The 15307-nt window shown below is 32.8% G+C and overlaps 1 protein-coding gene and 2 long non-coding RNA genes across 4 annotated transcripts in view; 2 read left to right on the top strand and 1 right to left on the bottom strand.

Annotated features, from left to right (window-relative positions):
• LOC124957995 overlaps positions 1-1930 on the top strand; it is a 36763-nt gene extending 34833 nt beyond the window's left edge. The window contains exons 2-3 of one of the 2 annotated variants that reach the window (XR_007103813.1): positions 223-951; positions 1244-1930. This is a non-coding gene — a long non-coding RNA (uncharacterized LOC124957995). Of the gene's footprint in view, positions 1-222; positions 1023-1243 lie in introns of those variants that run through there. The other variant, XR_007103812.1, reaches the window with a different exon arrangement.
• The window catches only part of LOC124957993 (phosphatase and actin regulator 2-like), a 119364-nt gene that overhangs the window by 71400 nt on the left and 32657 nt on the right, over positions 1-15307 (top strand). The window lies entirely within an intron of this gene.
• Positions 10236-15307, bottom strand: part of LOC124957998 — a 9046-nt gene continuing 3974 nt past the window's right edge. Inside the window, exons 2-3 of the long non-coding RNA XR_007103815.1 lie at positions 12026-12271; positions 10236-11718 (exon numbers count right to left, since the gene is read on the bottom strand). This is a non-coding gene — a long non-coding RNA (uncharacterized LOC124957998). The remainder of the gene's footprint in view (positions 11719-12025; positions 12272-15307) is intronic.

The following is a 15307-nucleotide window of genomic DNA, read 5'->3' as shown; positions in this document are numbered from 1 at the left end:
ATTGCTCAAAAAAAAGTTGACGGATATTCATCGAATTATTATGAAACAAAATTAATCTTCCATTTTTCTTTTTTTTCTGTTTTTTTTAATACTGTTTTGTGAACGAACGAACGAACGAACGAAAACTTTATCAAAAAATGTTATATTCGTTTAAATAAAATTATAAAATTATAAATGTTATATCATGTTTACTTTGTGAAGTTTTCTCTCATTATATCGAAGAATCGAATTCGAACGAGCGCGTGTCATCTTCCTTTCGACCCTGCGGCGGATTTAATAATGAGCACGGCCGCGGTCGGCTGCTACTGCTGCTGTTGCTGCTGCTGCTGCTGCTGCTGCTGCTGCTGCTGCTGCTGCTGCTGCTGCTGCTGCTGCTGCTGCTGCTGCTGTTGCTGCTGCTGCTGCATCAACCATATTGATTTTGGTCTGGCCCTGGCAGATTTTAAACGGGAATGGCTTGTGAGTCAGGAGCGTATCACGTTGAGCCACCTTTTGGATAAAGATTTACGGATTTTCCAACAGATCTTCTTACTTCCTTATCCATTTTTGTTTTTATTTCTTTTTTCTTCTAGCAAGAAATTTTCTTTGGAATAATTGGACGCATTAATTAAAGGCATTACAGCAAATTGAGGGCGAACTTGGTGATTTAAATGACAAAAGACCAATTTCTTTTCTTTATTCAACTCAATCTCAATTTACCATCGTTTTGTACATTCGATCAATAAGGTAGAGAACGATAAAAATCTTTTATCGTCAAAAGTAAAGTGGATTCCCGAAGAGAATAGAAGCATTTAAATGATTACGATCGAATAATTGATAATAATCAAAGAACGGTCGCGGTTGAATTGCTTCACACTTTTTATAGCGTGTCTCTTGGGTAAAATCAGATTTGGAAATAATTGAACAAACTTTTGAAATGTGTTTTTAGTGATATTACTATGTGTTGAAACGGTAAGATATATAAAAAATTATGATATTTACTAATTTATTTTATGAGAATTAATAAAAAATATCGATATAAATATTTTGTCAATTGTAAAGAAGAACTCTTAGAGAACGTAAAGACTCTTTTAGATTTTCATTTTTTATATTATTTACTTAATAGTATTTATATATTCATTAAACGAACTGTAATTTCGTTTATGTTACGAATTCAACCTTCGAACTTTAAGAATATATTTAAAAAATATTGTGCGTTTTATTTATATTATATAAAAAATAAAAAATCCATCGATATTTTTAGTCTGCCAGCGGAGAATCGACCCTTTAAAAAGCAAGTTCGGCCAAATGATTTTCGAATTGGTTCAGCCAGTGTACAATAAAAATTAAGGTGGAGGTTATATATTTCTCTTTTTTTTTACGCTTTGATTCGCTGCTGTCGGTGCTGATACTGCTGGTACTGCTGATACGGGCTGGTGCCATGAGCTAACAGAAACAGGACGGATTAACATAAAATTGTGAGGGTACAAATTAATCGAGCTTATTGATCGACCGTTTGGAATTCTCACGTTTGCAACAAATTTTAATGAGGGAAAAAAAGAAAAGAACTATTACGAATAAGGAAGACAAAGAGAGATAGATCAAAAAGTTTTCGATCGATTTCTCGGATTTATCAGTTCGCGCTCTGTTAATTCGACGTAGCAACCAATAATTTTTTTTACTTTTATCCACTCTTTGATGGCTCGTGCTTCCCGCTAGACTTCTAAAAGAGAGTTTTTTCAAGTCTACGAAATCGGTTTCATTATATATATATGCTTAGCATTAAAATTTATATCGGGGTAGGATCGCTTGCCAATATTCGCGCTTCGATTTTGTATATAAATCGTATAATACTATCGAATGATGTAATAAAGAGGTATCTTATAGTTATTATTAATGTATGTATGTATGTATGTATGTATGTATGTATGTATGTATGTATGTATGTATGTATGTATGTATGTATGTATGTATGTATGTATGTATGTATGTATGTATGTATGTATGTATGTATGTATGTATGTATGTATGTATGTATGTATGTATGTATGTATGTATGTATGTATGTATGTATGTATGTATGTATGTATGTATGTATGTATGTATGTATGTATGTATGTATGTATGTATGTATGTATGTATGTATGTATGTATGTATGTATGTATGTATGTATGTATGTATGTATGTATGTATGTATGTATGTATGTATGTAATGTATGTATGTATGTATGTATGTATGTATGTATGTATGTATGTATTATCTAGAGATATATAAGATATTTATAAAATCCTACTTGTTAGATACGGACTGACTAACTCGAATCATTTACTCTTATTTAATGTGCTTTATTAATACAATTACTATACTTAAAGTGATACAACTTAAATATTATAGCTCTTTCCTCTTTCTTTGACTTACTCAAGGCTTTATTTGTTACTCTTTGTTGATTCACTCAGGATTATTCACTCAGAACCTTCATCGTTATACCTCGTTTGGTCTACTCAAGACTGTCCTTCCCATTGTTCTTTTCCGATTACGTGAACTCAATAGCCTTTCTCATCTCCATTTGCATTAGTGCATACGCATACAATAACTCTTATTGCCCTTTTGTCCTATTCCTTGTTTCGTTGCCTGTCTTACTCACGCTGCATTTCTATTTCACTCACTCTCTCAATATCTCAGCCTCTTTTCTTCCTCTCATAAATAATGCAATTCACAAAGGATTGACTGTCGAGCGATTTGTCTCATACACAGTTAACTATTGCCAGAACTTTCCACCTTTTTGTTCGACTGATAGACTTATTTATCTCATGCACGCTTACACGTAACTGACCAACTCCATCGTACCTTCCATCTTTTATCTAACTATCAATAGGCTTATCTCATATACACACATACACTCATATACACTCACATACACACACAACTAACTTGCCCTTGAACCTTCAAACTCACAATCGGCCATTCTGCCAGGACATTTGTCCTCGAATGTTCTTTTTCCATAAGGCTCGTCTAATATCTTATAGTTTTCTCTTCTTCTCAAAGTCACCTGTCATCACTTGACTGCATTTTGTCGAGACTTTATGTCACATTTCACCTTGCATTTAATAATTACTTATTCTAATCTCTCTTACTCATCTTAATTTATTTAACTTATTCCTTCACATATATTCATCATACTTCGAGTTACAATAATAATTACTATATTCGTTCTTGCTCATACTTACTTTTGCTTCCACACTGATCGCTCGCGTAATCGATCCAATGTTTCAAGTTGTCGGCTGAGGCCGTAGTACTTACGGCACCCTCGTGCTCGCCTATTTTGCACACTACATACCTGTCCCCTCTCAGTACGCGGGTCACTCTATAAGGACCTAAGTATGGAGTTGCTAACTTTAAATCTGACCCTACCTGCGTTCGTTTCATGGCTACCAAGTCGTCTTTCCGATATGGATCAAAATTTGTGCGCTTTTTATCGTAGGTCCTCTTATTTTCAGCCTGAAACTTAACTATCTTCTTGACTAATCTGCATAACTTGTCGCGATCGTTTTGAAAGTCATCTACCTCTCTAATAAGTTTCAGATTTCCTGATTCTTGCTTAAGCGCGCATTGATTCCAAACAATATTTGAAACAGAATGGTGCTTATGCTACGATGGTGTGTGACATTCAGATATTGTTACGCTCGCTCTATGTGACAATTCCTTTTTAGGATGCACCAATTTCGTTAGTAGGAATATAAGCGTTCGATTTACTTGCTCAACTTAGCCATTTTCTCGCGGATTACCAGTCGTGATTATCACATGCTCGATGGCTTCATCTCTGCAAAATTCTTTGAATTCGCACAGTGTAAACGCGGCTGCACGGTCTGTCACTATACGCTGCGAGTTTCCAAAAACGGTAGCTTGTCTTTTTAACCGTTCGAACACTTTGCTTGCCAATGTCGTTTTCGTTAGGTACTGCCAAGTAAATTTGGAGAAGCCGTCGACTACTACGAAAACATTACTATATCTCTTTCACGTGGATGGTAACAGTCCGAGGTGATTTACATGGAACGTGTCTAGAGGGATTTCGCCCTTGTTAATGGGTCTAAGGTACTCTTCCAATCTACCTTCCCTCTTCGTCGTTAAAATGCACTCTACATAATTTCGGACCACTTCTACTTTCGATCGCGCCCCCGGAATCCAGTATTGGGAACTGAGCACTTTGATCAGACCATCTGGTGGCCAAAAACGAAACCAGTTTTAATGTACACTATAATAAATTATAAGATTCATTAAAATAATATAAAAAGGCAAGTAAAATTTTTTTTATATACTATGGAAGTTATGAAATTACCTCTGCGTAAACAAAATAAAAACAGAGTTCATTGTGCCGTGAAAAATTGTGGTAGTAAATCAGATGAAAATTTAAATTAGATTTCATGCTCTTCTTAAGCCTAGTAGCAGTTTTGTTTATGTCGAAAATATATTCGGAAAATTAGAAAAAATCGATAGAATAAAAGTCTGGCAACGCGTTCTGAAAATAAAAAATATAAATCCGCATATGAGAGTGTGTTCGTTGCATTTTGAAAGAAGTGATTTTGTATTACCAGGCAAGGACAATGTTTAACCTAAAAGATACGTACTGATACAATTCAATAAATTGTAAATTTAATTAATTTTCAATATTTTGTATAGATATTGTATCAAAAAAGATGACTTTGAAGAAGATATATAATTTGCCGAGTTTTGGAGTATCGCAAAAAGGTAAAACGAGTAAAAAAGCACGGCGTCAACATCAGATGAAACGGGACTTAAAAAAGAAAGTTACAGAAAACCGAGAAAGTCTTTGTGGGGATTCTAGTGTTGCTAATTTAGATAATATTGTACCAGATAAAAATGATAAAGAGTGTTCTAAAAATGACAACACTGTTGAGATACCTGTCGAAAAAACATACAGTGACGTTGAAGTGCAGGTGGAAACTCTATTTATAAAACTATCATTCATAGATTTTACTAAAACAGAGCAAGATTTGATGATGCTAGATGCAGGGGATTTACGTTTGATTGCACTTGTAGATATTAATTGCTCCAATACTTCCGCTTGATTAACACATTGCGTACGGCGCGCTCCGAAGGCCCGCACATTTTTGAACGCTCCAAGTATTATAATAGTTATCTATATAAAGATGGTGACAATATCCGAAATACGGTGTAAGAATCGTAAGGCTTCATTACCCTGGTAACATAACAAAAACATCATCTCTGGTTGCTTAAGTCATTGATTCAGTCGAAAAAACATGAAAACGAGATATCTCGTGACCCATATGCAATGTATTAACATTATCAAGATCCTTATCAATATCTTATTGATCGGAAAAATTATTGACAGCTACTGAATCTTCTGCTGGACTTTCTATTAGATTGACTTTACGTTTAGAACTCGAAAAGCAACCATGTTGGTGGATTGAAGCACCATTATATTGTTTGAGGACATTTTTTCGATTGACATTTTTTATCAATATAAGAAAAAACACTAAATTCTTCCCTTTTTCTTAAAAAAATTATTTTTTATTATTTTATGTCACAAAAAATTTAATAAGATCGTAATAAGTTTCAATGACTTACTCAACGACATTTAAAATTAGAAATTTGCATATCTGTAGCAATATAATAAAGTGGCCATCATGTGCTTATATTTTCCACCCAAACCTACTTTACATGAGCATTTAACGGATAAAATTTTTCCATTTTTGAAAACTGATCCATTAATTTCATGTGGTCGTTCTTTTAAATGAGAACTTTGTAAACATAATGCTGTAAAACTCACAACATCACTATTTATACTCTTTTCATTTTTTCCACATTTTATTAGATGACCAACTTAGAGAATTTTTTCAGCACTAATAAAATTTTTTTGTGCTGGATTCGAACCAGCCCAGTTAAATATCTCTCTTAAAGATAACATAAATTAATTAAAATAAATATTACTGAATGTAAATGGATAATTCTTTCGTTGTAATAGTCAGCCATGTTTTTTAAGCTCCGCCCTCAGGTCACTTCCCAATTCCTTTTCCAAGAGTATGTCGGTCTTGGTCGCCAAAGTGTCCGATCTCATGACATTTTCTGATGATCGATGTCTGCATCTCTTTGGATACCATCATACATAATCTCCTTCAACTTTTTAAAATAGTACTCCCCATGAATCTCATACTCGTTATCTTTTTCCGCTACGGTCAACTCGTAAATACTTCTAATGTTCACATCGTCTTTCTGCGTTTGTCGCAGCCGTAACGTCAATTTAGCGGTTTAACATGAAATACATCGAAACTGGGATTCTACTCAACGTGTCCATGTGCACCATACTGATGATGATGCTCTGGTCTAATGAAATTCTTCAAAGCCTAATGCCCAACATGCTACCCGTACGCACAAATCTTTTTTCCTCATTATGAACGTGAACGCATGACAATCAGTGACGATCTTAAAAGAAATATCTATTAGGTAGATCTTGAACTTCCACAACGCTCTTACGATCGCGAGCACTTCTAATTCGTAATTCTATTGCGTATTTGCTCTTTGCAGGTATCGTTCGTTCACTCGCGTAATATATGGAGTGGATCTTTTCCGCTTTTTTACATGAATAGAAGTATGTTAATTCAGAAGGTCCTGAATTAATTGGCATCGATATGGAACTCGGTCTCCGCTCCGGCGCGATACAATCTTAAACACGGGAAATCGCACAATTTCTCTTTCAACGCGTAGAACGCGATCCTCTCTCCTTCTGCGAAAGTAAATTTTGCATCCTTCTTAAATAGGTTCGTCAGCGGTTGCGCAATCTCTGAGTATTTTGGAATAAACTTGCGGAAGTAACCCGCCAAGCCGAAAAAATTCTGTAACTTGTCGGATTATGGCCTGTTCTGGGAATTCGTACACGGCTTTGATCTTTCACTTAAATGGGAAAATGCGATCATCCTCTATAAGGTGGAGACCTCGTAGTCTTTAAAAAATCGTTTAAGAACTCGTGGTCTTTAAAAACGATGAACAATTTAATTCCTATATCGTGGCTCTTTCGGAACATCTATACTGAACTCTTTATTGACGTCTATACTCTTTTTCTAATGCTAGGATCTGGGATATGTGATAAATCTATTTCACCTGACTATATATTAATTCTAAATACTTCTGGAGATTATTTTTCCGCGATATTCTCTTTCGGCTTAATGCTAACGCTATCGTCCTTAATTTCATACCGCACGTTACACAAAAAATCGAGGCCTAATAATAGGTCGTAACTTATCCGACACGTGGATCGTCATCGGAAAAGCCACGCCATCTATTTCTGCCGAGGGACGAAATTCTCCCAACGTTGTACTCATGCCTCCGCCGAACCTTTTGACTGTAATCTTTCTCACCTTCAAGGATGGCGAACCCATCCTGACGTGCTGGCTTTGACTTATAATAGTGATGTCGCTGGCCGATTCACTACGGCTGATATGGGAAGGCCACACTTACACACAACTGATTAACTCTAGCACCTTTCATTGTTTGTGTAACTATTAATAAGCTTATCTTATACACATACACATACACATACACAATTAACTAGCCCTGGAACCTTCAAATCAACATATATATAAGATATGTATATACAGAATGTTTCCGTGATGATGTTTCAGACTTTCAGGGATGATGGAAAAGGACACAAGTACCAATATCAGATAAGAAACCCCGGTCTGGAAATACCTTAGTCAAAAGTTATCAGCCAAAATCGTAGAAAATCCTAATACATAAATGTAATTGTTAATTATCTATATAACACTTCATTTACCACCTACTACATTGTATCATACTAGAATAAGATGAATATGTTTATAGCAAATATTTAAAATGGTATCCTGCAGCGTCGATGCAAGCATGACAGTTTTGTCACAAAAGACTTTGTCACAACCGCTCTAACATCCCTGGAGACGTTCTGATGAAATCACAGATAGCAAGAATTCTTCCCAGATTAGGCAAAATTTAATCAGAAACAGTCAGTGTACAGTGTTCGTACTCCACTTTTCTAAGATTTTTGTCGATAACTTTGACTGAGACTTTTCCGAACTGAGGCTCCTTATCTGATATTGGTGCTTGTGTTCTTTTCTGAAAGTCCGAAATATCCTCCCGACAACACTTTGTAGATAACAAAATTATGTATTTTATTATTTCGTACAATATATGTAGTTCATTACAAAAGGATATACACATATATAGGATTTCTGTCGATGGATGAACAGATATCTCATGACTGGTTGAAGTCATGAGAAAAAAAAATCGGCATCTTAACAACTGAATAACAGATTCATACTTTACTGCATATAAATATATTATTATATAATGCTATACAAATACATTATTTACAAATCAAGCAGTCCTGTATCTTGAAAAGGTGATTTTGTTCGATGTAATTGACTTCAAAATATTCTATAGTCTGATGATTGTTTTTCAAATTATGATATGGAAAACTAACTACTTTAATACTTAAAATGTCGATTATCTCGTAAACGGTGCAACATAGCAATTTTTTGTTACATATGAATTTAATTACAAATGATTTAAAAAAGCTATGTTGATCTTCTTAACTCGAAAAGGTCATGTGTAAAAGAATATTTGTATATGCACTTTGTAGCTGATTACAAATAGCATATAAAGCCGTGAAAATTTCTCTTATTAAACTGTAATTTCAATTACTTGCAAGATATTTCTTGGTCATTTATGAATAGATAGTCCATATATTAAAGATTTATAAATATATAAGATATATCTTATATATCCTATCGAAGAAAAAACTTCTATCTAATTATCTATAATACCTATTATCTAATATCTGTAAATATATATTATAGTTATATTATATATCTATAGTATAGTTATATTATATATCCAACTTATGGGTATATATGGATATATTATATACATTATATTATATATATGTGTATGAAATATAATCTTATTTTATATATAGATTTTTAGATATTAGATAATTTGTATTTGTTTGTATTGTTTGTACAAGAAAGAATTTCTACACATATTTTGTAAGAATTATATAAATAAAATGTAAGATATTTTAGTGAGATTTCTAACACGAGAGAAAGAGAAAGATAACTAGATAGATGGAGAGAGAGAGGGGGGGGGAGGGAGTGAGAAAGGAAGGATAATTATTGATCGTCATTAATCGGACTCGGCGAAAAACAATAACGAGTTCCTTTTCTTTTCCTTTTCTTCCTGTGTTTGAGTCGAGCTTGTGTCTCGAGGGAAAAGGAACTCAGCTGAGTACTTTTCCGTTACTTGTTCTTTCTTTTTCGTTGTCATCATCGTCGTCACATGCGACGGTGCGACGAGGGGAAAGTAATTTGAAAGGCAAATTGAATTTCAGCGTAAGGGAAGTGTCGTTTAAAGAGCATTACTGCGAGCCGCTGTCAGGGAGTTTCTGCACGAAGAAGCGACGAGCTGTCCAAAAAGAGGGAAAGAAAGATAGAATAGCAAGAAAAAATTGAATCAGGAAAAGCATGGATAGTGGAAAAAGGGATAGAAAAAGAGAAAGGTAAAATAAAGTAACGGAATATGATCTACGCTACAGATCCTGTGATAATATTTTTTTGTTTGTATCTTACATTACAAATCATTGTTTATACGTCTGTTGCAAAAATAAATAAAAAAAATATTCATTGAAAAATAAATATGTACAGAACGAAAAGAGTTTGCAATTTATTCTTTGATAATTTTTGACGATCTTTTTTTTTATATCCTTTCTCTTTCTCTTTCTTTTTATGTCTGTATACATATATTGTATATAAAATATAGACAAGTGGTAAATAAGGTATATGTAATATATATATATATATATATATATAGATATATTTTTAAAACACATTATTATATTATACACGTTGATCATAAATTAAAAGGGTAATTAAATATCTTATTAGTTAGGAATACTAGAAAAAAATATGTTAAGTTTCATGATTTCATGTATCAAATATATTAAAAATATAAATATAAAACACTTGACTTCCGGTTTAATTAGAAATTAATGAATTTTAGTGTTTCTTATGGAACACCTAATATTTTTATAATTAATTAGATGTTTTAAACAATTATTTAAAAAAAAACTATTAAATAAATAAAGATACTAATGTTAATAATTAATGAGATATTATTTACTCGATGCTATGTTAACAAAAACAACAATACTAATCTCATGAATAAGATTTTGAAAAATTATAAGCGAAGATTATAAATGCCGTTAATTAAATAACATCTGAAATGTTAGAAAAATTATGAAGAAGTATGGTTATAAGATGTCGATTGTACATATAAGAAAGTAGTGAATACTTTGGATTTATTGAATTAAGTAAGCTATTATCTTTTTTGTTATTATAAATTAATTTTCATGTTTTTGTTTTCAATTAACAGTCTTTGTAAGATAATACCTAAACTTATTGTAAGATGGTTTTGTACAATTTTCATTATTTCATGTTCTCTTAAAATTGTTTACGTATGGAAGTATGTATTATTGGTTATGTACTATTATGTTATATGGTCATATAACTATACACGCTAACATCTCATTAATTATTAAATTCAGGCCTACACTTGTTTAATAATTTTTTGAAGATAATTGATTAAAATATCTAAGTAATTAGAAAAATACATGGAGTTCTTTTATATAAAAATCGTTAAAATCGGAAAAATTAAAAATCGTTAAACTTTCAATTTAATCGGAAATCAGATGCTTTATATTTTGTCCTCTTAAAATATTTGACATATGAAATCATGAAACTTTTTTTAATACGTTCTTTTTCTATTGCACCTAACAAACGAGATATTCAAGTAGCTCTTACTTTAAATATAATAAATCTGTATATTACTTAGTATTATATTCATTATATACTCGTCATAAATAGCTAACAGGTTAAATATTATTACACTCTCAAGAAGGAAACGTCAACGAAACTTTATTACAAATAAGAATAGTTCAATGTACAATCCGGTTTTACAACAATCTTCGCAATCGGGAGCGTTCGTGCTCCACTTCTTCTCTCATCGAGCTCTTGTCAAAGACAACTGTTTGTCGAAATCTGTCAACATCTCGGTTCCTGGAAACGGTCTATTTATTCCGAACACACTCAGGACGTCTCTAGAATTGTAACACTGCCCTCATTCTTCGAATTATTGTCCCGATAACTAAGGTCTTCGCCAAGCAGATCCCTTCCAACTTTTCCTTGTTTCAAGAACTGGACTCTAGGACTCTTCGGTGAAAACATTTGATCCTAGCTGAATCCTTCATGCTGCCCTATTCCTCGGTCCCAACCCGATGTTCTTCAGGAACTAAAGCGGTATCCGTTTCTTGGTCTCTACTTGGCAATAGTTCTCTTTCAGGTTCCTTCCGATCTTTTCCGTTCTCGCTTGGAATATCTCCTTGGGGAGGCGGTGGGCTACTATGGGGCTTACCTATTGAACAACTCCGTCCTAATATCGATCTGGAACATTAACTCTCTTTGCCCGGAGGGAAAACCATGGTTTAAGAAACTCCGGGAGTCGGACGATAACTGGTAGTGTTCTTCTCTCTTCCTTTCTTTCTTTACTCACTTCAACTCTAATCTGCATAGCATCTTGGTCTTCGTGGTCAACCTTTCTTTTTTAAAGGAAACTTCCCGCTTAATCAAATTACTAAGTCCTGTATTTCTTTTCACCAGAGTTTCTTTTTCTTTTCCTAGGGTTAAAATGTACGAATGATGACCGATAGGAAAAATAATGAAAATCTAACTCGATTTCCACAATAGTACGCATAACAGATAAGTGTGGACTAACAATTTTCAATGAAATCTTCCTAATCAACCATATATTGCTTATTAACAAATTAATCGAATGACCTGAATCTGTCAACAAATTAGTACAACTTGAATCTGCTGACGAGTTAACTGAGCAACCTAAATCCGCCAACGATGGCAGATAACAAATATCCATATCTTCGGAAAAATTTCCTTTAGCCGAATCCCCAATAATTATCTGGTGCTCACCTTGTAAATAGCCAGTGCTAATCTTGGACCATACATTTCGGTTGTTGTGTTACCGCTCTGCTACAAGCTTCCTCCGCTATTTTCAGGGTTCTTTCCGGAGCTTCTGAACGAGAAGAGTCAGCGTCTGGAACTCTATCTCCCCTTTTTCCTCCGACCGCTGCTTATCACGCCTCTTCTGCGAAGCTATGTATTGATACTTTTTTTTTATTTCTTCTATCCCAAACGAGCCCCTAAAAATGTTACATTCTTGCGAATGAAACATCAATGAAATATTACTACATCTAAGAACAGCTATGTATAATATAAATATAAAATCCTGCTTCACAATGATCTATGCAGTCTGGAATGTTCGCGTGCCATGTATTCTCTTGTCAAGCTCCTGTCAAAGACAACAGCTTGTCAGAATCACATCGACGCCTGAAAACGGCCTATTTGTTTTGAACACACTGAGAACGTCTCTAAGCTCACTTGTAACGTGTGTGTGTGTGTGTGTGTGTGTGTGTGTGTGTGTGTGCGTGCGTATGCGTGTGTGTGTATGTAGAGAGAGAGAGAGAGAGAGAGAGAGAGAGAGAGAGAGAGAGAGAGAGAGAGATGAAATAAAGTTTTCTACATTCTATATCGATCCAGAATACTCCCCATCTCTTTCGTCGTCTTGAATATAAATGACAAATTCGAGAGAATGAGAAAAGGAGGAACCTTGGCAACATTTGCATAGCTTTGTAGTACATGATCGTTCTTCTACTTTTTTTATTTTGTTTTTATATATATATATATATATTTTTGTTCTTTTTTCTCCTTCTCCTACTTCGACACTCTTTTTGATCTTTTTTCTACACATTATAAAAGCGTACTTTTCGTGAAATGGATTATGCTAATTATAAAATATCAGTTACACATTTTGTCTTTACGTAGTGATGATTTTATTTTCTATATGGTATATTATTATAAAGCAAGAAATCAAGGTCGAAATTTCATGATAGCACAAGATTATTTATCTTAATTTTTCTTTTCTTTTTCGTTTCAGTAATATTCATTTTATAAATTAAAATAACATTTTTTTTAATGGATTAATCTTTAATTTGATCGACTTGACAGTTACGATTTAATTCGACATTTTGAAATTCATATACATAAATCATTTTTGAAATATAAATAAAAATAAATAATTCGTCTCATAATATCTATATCTCTCTTTCTTGTATCAATCCAAAAGATCGGGGTTGTTCTCTTTATGATACTTGCAATCAAGAAATATTTTAAGGCAAACACTTTCAATCAATATCACTGACTCTCCATTACCAACCACAATTCTCTGAATCGAGTGACACGATTTGATTTGTTTTCGACTCGCTTCAAACGGCCTTCCATGATTTTGGCTCTTGGTTTGTATTTTTCCAATGTATAGGTCGATCATTCTCTCTTTCATAATTTTATAATAACATTTTCAGCTAGAATTGATGGAATGGATTAAAATTCATTACCCCTTAACGTTATAATTAATTACTTATATGAATTATATTATTATTGACATGATGTTGAATCGAATTATTTAACTTACAATGTTTTTACCATATGGATACGATCTCTTTTACATTTGACAAATCATTGTCGAGGAGTTTACAACAGAGCTTTCGGGTGCACAGCTTCAGCAGTCCGAGTAACTCCACGCTTATATTTCCGCAGAAACGCAATAATCGAAGATATATTCCTGTTGGAGATAGTTTTCCTTGGGCTTGGTGACATTTTTCAACTTGTTGGAACTCGGATGAACATGTATATCATTCTATATACGTTTCTTCTCTCTATGTGTGTACCTATATGTTTATGCATCCCCCCTCTCTTTATTTTCACCCACTCTTTTATCGTCCACTCCTGGACATAGTCCTGCTTTGATTTTTTCACTTTTTGAATGATAAAACAAACATGTTTATGTATAAAAAAAAATACATAAAGATACTATATGTCTGCATATTAATATATTATGCAACATTATATATATATATATATATATATATATATATATATATATATATATATATATAATGTTGTAGAATAAATTATATTGTTGTCTACGAGTTCATATCCAAATTTCAATTTTTTATGAAAATATCATTTCCATATTGGTCCAGATTTTCTAATCAATAGGAACATTGAATTTTATTGATAATTCGAGTTTCTCTTATCGTTTTCATTTCGAACAGTCTTAATAGATATATTTATGGAATATCGAAAAGGATTCTTTTTTTTTCTTTTATGAGTAATTGTAAGTTCTATAAGAAATAAACGCATTCTCTTTAAACCGAATCACGATTTCGCACTTGCTTTTCCTTTTCTTTCTCACTGATTGCAAATGTGAAGGGTGAGGAAACAAAAATCCTGTGACACTCGGAAGAATAAAGTTCAATGATTTGAAGATTTGTATATTTATTTTTTATACAAAGAAAATCCAAAGAGGCATTCAACCCGTAACATAATAATATAAAAATTTATATAAAGAGTAATCCCTAATGATACAATTAGGAAATCTACTGATTCTCTCCATGAAAATATAAAAAAGAGTCTAATGGTTTTTTCAAACTGCATCATTTTTAACAAAACCAAGAATAAAATTGAACTTTAGTATAATTTGCAGCTGAGAAGTTAAAAAATTACTCTAATTATTTTTCTATTTAATTTTCATTGGAAAAAGTATATTTTCTAATAATTTGATATTTCAAAAAATACCGCTTTTATATCATCAATAAAAAAATACGAGCTTGTAATTCAATTTTTTGAAGAAGTCAATTTTTTCCAAAAATGAAACTTCGTAAGAAATAATTTTATTTCACAATTTCAACTGATTTCTTTTTCATGTAATATCATTAAATGTTCAATTATACTACCAGTTATAGAATATTCTATGTATGCATATCTATGCATCAAAACTATGACGATGAGCATTTTGCGAAGTTACAAGCACTCGGTTTAATTGTGCTCGCGTTTCCTCGACAGCCACGGTTTTTCAACTTTAATAATGCACATAGTCGTCCGAGGTACTCGTGCAACTGATTAAACACACTTTACCTTTTGTCAGAATGAATCTTTCCTTTTATCAGAAAGATACTTTCCTCTTATCGGAAAGTTAATGTTTCGATTTTCCACGAAGAATTGATCTTTTAATATTAAAATCAAAAATAGTTTAAACGAATTTTGTCATTTAAATCAAAAATGAAAACGAACTGTTTTTATACATATATAAAACAGAAATATTTCATACTGACAATGAGTTATATATTAAACATC

The sequence above is a fragment of the Vespa velutina genome, chromosome 2 (assembly GCF_912470025.1).
Source record: "Vespa velutina chromosome 2, iVesVel2.1, whole genome shotgun sequence".
NCBI lineage: Eukaryota > Metazoa > Arthropoda > Insecta > Hymenoptera > Vespidae > Vespa > Vespa velutina.
The sequence above is the reverse complement of the archived record's forward strand: the minus strand, read 5'-3'. Positions and strand labels throughout refer to the sequence as shown.